Source organism: Heterocephalus glaber, unplaced genomic scaffold (genome assembly GCF_053883595.1).
Source record: "Heterocephalus glaber isolate CG9 unplaced genomic scaffold, H.glaber_assembly_v1.0 deba00000621, whole genome shotgun sequence".
NCBI classification, from domain to species: Eukaryota; Metazoa; Chordata; class Mammalia; order Rodentia; family Bathyergidae; genus Heterocephalus; species Heterocephalus glaber.
In genome coordinates, this window is record NW_028258153.1 from 18,890,145 (window position 1) to 18,895,489 (window position 5,345).

Genomic DNA, 5,345 nt, shown 5'->3' on the forward strand with positions numbered 1-5,345 from the left:
AGAATCTTAGTCTTATGTAAACTATTAATACATGCAACAGCATGAATAAAGATCAAAATAGGGCGAGTGAGAGAGGCCATTCAAATTGAGTGTACACTTTGAAATCCAACTTAGGTGATGCTCTAAAAGTCGAAGTTGATCTATAGTAACAGAAAGGGGGTGGGTGGCTACCTGAGAAGTGCGGAGGCTGGGAAGACTTGGGCTTGAGAAAGAGGCACTGAGGTGATGAACATGTTTACTGTCTTGCTTGTGCAGATGGTCTTCCGGGTGTATGTATCAAATTGTACACCTTACACGTGTGCAGCCTGAGTGTTACACTCCAATAAAACTATTCAAAACCAGCTTTAGTTTTTCTGTGTTTTTGGACTGCGTTTTGCTATGTTGCCTAGGCTGGTCTTGAAATCCTGGACTAAAGTGATTCTCCTGCCTCAGACTTCCAAGTACTGGGCCAGCAGATGCTGCCACCTCTCCTGGCTCAGCTATAGCTTTAGAGCATCGCCTGGTTACCCATGGGCCAAGGCCCAGGGACATCAAGTGGTTGTAGCACAGTGTGACAAGAGCTGTGGTGAGGCAGCTTTACAGAGAGGTGAACTTCAGCACAGCCAGTGGGGACAGTGGCCAGGGTAGACAGCTGCTATGCGTGTGGTGTGGGGGGCTCGCCCTCCTGCTGACCTCACTGTTCTCTCCTTGACCTGGCCACACCCTCCATGCACACGAGGGGACTTCATAAGCAGGAAAGCAGTCTCCATTAGCCCCGAGCTGAGATCTTCACAGCTGGTGTGATTCACTCACACCCCGCACACTCCAGACACAGAGAGCAGGCCTGAGATTCAGGGCCCCTGATGTGCTCCTTACTTTTTGCTGAGTCTCTGTTATTCATACTTCATCGCTGAAGTTCTTAATCCAAACATAACAGGCCAGGGTAGAACAATGTGGGCAAAGACATTTGATATTCAAAGATTATTTTCCTTTACTCTCCACAGCGTTGGTGTGTAGGCTGCATATTTACAATTGGTGGTAAGATTGAGAACAAACTGGAAATTGTCTGTCTTAGCACTTGCTTTTTAAGGCTAGAGAGATGACAAATAATCAGGTGGTCACATTGTGAGCTCTGGATTTACAGTGCACTGTGGAAGAACAGAGAAGACACCCAGATTAGGGGCTGGGGGAAGCTTCTTAAAGCAAGACTCTTAGAGAAGATTTGAATTTCTTTTTATGGATATCTAGAGGACAACGTTTTACAGGGAAGGCAGGAGGGTGCTCTGAAGATGCTCCAGTCAGGAGTAAAGTGGAGTGCAAAGAAAACTCTGGGACCTGATGACCATGCCCTGAGACAGAGCCCGTGGGAGGCACTGTACTGGATGACAGGAGGACAGCGTCACCACCTCATGCTCAGGCTGGCAGAGAGCACCCCTGAGCATGGTGACAGGCCATACTGACATCCCAGTGCCATGGGTCTGAGGACCAAACGACAAGGAGGTGGACACAGGAGCTGCGAATGCCCTGTCCCCTCACACATGTGGAATCACGAAGTGTACTCAGGAAGAAACAAGGGGTTTGGCCAAGAGAGAAAATCAACTGATAGTGCAGACCATAGGCTCAGGAGGGGGAAAAATCACAGCTTAGCTGGTTATTAGATTTGTGACTGACAAAATCTCCAGCCAGAGAAATGTGTTCTCCAGGATCCACCCTTGAAGTCTAAGTACAGATCACAGAAGTAACCGCCCTGTGGATTCAGAAGGGCAGTCCTTGGGAATGACCCGCAAAGACACTGCCTCACTGGGCATGGTGGTAACGTGGCTTCTGTAAGCACCTGGTGTCCAGCCTGATCCTGGTGGCCCAGGGAGGCTGCACTGGCTTCGCAAGGCATCTTACGATTCTCCACAAACTGCTGTTGCTGTTATCAGGATGGTCACTCCCTGGCTAATGAAAAACATCTCTCTGGTCCAAACATGACCTTGAGGTTTATCTAAAACGTTTGTTGCTCAGCAGAACAACATATATCAGAAGTGAAATATATGCCAAAAGACACTTCTAATGCACCATTTATCTTTTTTGTAATTGATTCTCATGCAGGACAAATACCCTGTGGGGATTCACAGAGGACTTAACACACTGTGCCATTATGATGACATCATCTCCCATAAAAACAGCCCTTCTGGATGCCTGATAGATGACTGGGTCTCTTTTCTTTTTGAAGTGCTGCACCCAGCACCACATTTAACTATGGGATTACAGGAACAACTGTTCTATCATGATTTCCACCCTTTATTTTCTCCTGCCACTGTCAAGCTAGCCCCACACTCTGATCAAAATGAAATTATTTCAAAATCCATACCCAATTGATTCCTCTTGCCAGAAGAAAGTATGTAACAATACATATGCATCGACTTTCAGTTTGGGCCAGTGCTGAGATTTATTGTCTCTGGGCAAATATTGAGCTGGGTGAAGTTTCGGTCAGTTGTGTTCCTCTCAGTCAATAAATCTAAGTGTTGACTTTGGGAGGAGCCAGTGACCATTGCTTTGTGACTCATGATCAAGTGTTTGTGTAAACTGATGTCTTGAAAGACTGAGAGGGACTGCAGAGCCACAAAGCTTAGTTTGAAAATTTCTAGGACCCATGAGTTTCAAAGAAAGGGCTTAATGACACAGAATAAAACTTACAATGTTGCTAGAAGAATTTCTTGAAGGTCACACAGGTAGAACCAGCAACTACCTTACTCTGAAGAATAGCCTAGGAAGGCAAGGTCTGTATCCATAAAAACCGTTACACACAATTATACATCATGATGTTATTAATTACATAATCATTGCAAATGCCCCGCCAGGATGTCATCCTTTGACCCGAGGGCAGCTCCATGCAAGGCAGTTTAGCAGTAATTGGTAGAGTTTCTCTACATCTGTTAAGTGGGGGTGGGTGTTTGAAACCTACTGCCAAGACTAATGTCTTAAAATGGTCAAGGGCCTTGAGAGATGCTATCATAACTATTATACCAGCTGGACATCATGGACTCATTGCAAACTGCACTTGTTCCTTGAAACTTGAGCATACTGTTTTGACCCTAAAGTTGCATTAAACTATTTTTTAAAGTTATGAATAGGCAAAGAAACACATTGCCAAACATGCAGAGATGTTCAACAGAGTCAAAATGAGGCTTGTATTAGTCAGGATAGGCTAGGCTCCATTGCAATAACAAATAAGTCTCCAAATATTAGAGATTCTCTTCAAATGTTTCATTCTCACTCAGGTCATAGTGTGATCTGAGTGGCTTTGGTTGGTGGCCTTCTCCTTGCAGTGACTCAGGGACAAAGACCCATATGTTTTATATCCCTGTAATCTTAAACACATGGCCTTCTAGTTGGGTACTGAAGGGAAAGAGAACTAGAGAATTACATGGGATCAGGCCTGGAAGAGAGTTTGATTACTTTTATACGTATTCTACTGGGAATTTTTGTTTTTGGTACCAGGGATTGAACTCAGGACCTTCCACTTTCGAGGCAGGCAGCAGAACCACTGAGCTAAGTCCCCGGCCCCTCTACTGGGAAGGACTTAGTCTGGTGGCATGCTTTCCCTAGCTAAACTGACAGGGAGCCTGTGACGTGAGTCTTCTGTGCCCAAGAAGATGTCATTATGGTTTGATCTAAAATGGACCTGGATCTTCCTCATGCATTTGAAGGTGATTAGATTACAGGGCATTATAGCTGACTTGCTGTCAGGAGATGGGTCTGGTTGGAAGAGGCGGTCACCGTGGTGTGATCTGGAAGGGTGGATCCCCTTTCCCGGCTTCTCTTCTTCCTTTAGCTCCCTGCTTCCTGTATTCTATGAGGTGAGCAGCTTCCTCCACCATGCCCCTCTGCCATGCTGTCCTGCTCTGTAGCCATCTATCAACTATGGACTGAAACATGAGTCAAAGTAAACCTCTTTTTAGTTGTAGGTGTCAGGTGTTTTGTCCCAGTGATGAGAAGAGTGACTGAGATAGGTATTGTATGGTGAACACATAATGTCATCTCTGCCACAGCCTTTTTTTTTTTGTACCGGGGATCGAATTCTGGACCTTGGGTTTGCAAGGCAGGTGGCAGAACCACTGAGCTAAATCCCTGGCCATCCGCCGCAGTCTTTTAAACAACCTCTGGTGGAGCAGGTGGGATTGAGGACATCAGGGTCCTTGTTCCCATGTCCCACATCAGAGTTCACCTGCACCTGCAAAGGCAGCTCTTGTGCATGCTGACAGCTCCTGCCACAAATGCCCACATCTCTGGTTCTCTGTCTGAGATTCTATCAACCAGAGCACAGGGCAGACCAGAGGTGTTTGGAATTGAAGTCCTCAGGGAAATTCCTGCCTGTGAGGGTAAGGGATTGGTGGATATGCACCCTCGCTTCCTTGGCTGTCCTGGGGACAGTTCTGAGATGTACTCAGTAGAGTTCTCTAGTAGGGCTGAGCCCCACTACACACTGAATGTCTCACTTACCACCTCACTGTTTTTCTCTCTTCTGTGTCTCATTTCCTCCTCTTCCCTTACTTCTCCTCAGGACCACTCCCAAGTCCTTAATTCAGGTTCTGTTTCCAAGAGAATCCAAACTAGAAAAGAATAGAGAGACCTTGACATCCAGGTCAAAGAGTAATGCCACAGAGGGGAGGGCCACCAAATGGACTTACATGCACCTCTCTTTATTTTCTTTCTCTTTGCCAAGAGAGTCACACAATTCAGGGAAGAGGGGCTTAAGTGGGAAGGCTGGGGTAGGAAAGGTTAGGAACCTTGCTTAGCAGGAACACAAACTGGAACAGAGTCTTAGCGGCAGATATGACACAATAAATGGCTTCTGATCTTTGGGAAGGGGTGGGACTCATGACTTACATGGAGTACAAGTTAGTGATTTTTCCAAAACACAGACTGTTTTATTAGTCATCTAGGGATGCTATAACGAAACATGCTGCATTGGCTAATTTGCAAGCAGGATTTGTTGCTCACAGTTCTGGAGGCTGGGAAGCCTGAGCTCAAGGCTCCAGCAGACATGGTGTGTAGAGAGGACTTGCTGCTCACGGATGGTGCCTACTTGCTGGGTCCTCACATGGCCAAGTGGAAGGCGTCTCTCTGGGGCTCTTTTCTAAGGGCACCAGTCCCAGTGGTGAGAGCAGAGCTCCTGACCTCATCCCTCCAAAAGGCCCCACCTTCTAATACCTTCTCAAGTTTCAGCATATGGATCGTGAGGGACACAGACATTCAGGCCTTGGCACAGATACCTTGTTTAAAATTCTCTACTTACGGTGTCTATTGAAAGAGTTAAAGACATCATATCACCATGTCTTTAGTCACTTTTCTCTCATTGCTGAGACAAAATATCC

At 46.2% G+C, this 5,345-nt stretch overlaps 1 long non-coding RNA gene across 1 annotated transcript; it reads right to left on the reverse strand.

Moving 5' to 3' along the window:
* Positions 1-244: 244 nt before the first annotated feature.
* On the reverse strand, positions 245-5,106 carry LOC110350469 (uncharacterized). The gene is made up of 3 exons (XR_002397062.2): positions 4,972-5,106; positions 4,471-4,580; positions 245-1,127 (listed from the first exon to the last, which is right to left on the reverse strand). It is a non-coding gene; the product is annotated as an uncharacterized LOC110350469 (long non-coding RNA).
* Positions 5,107-5,345: the final 239 nt, after the last annotated feature.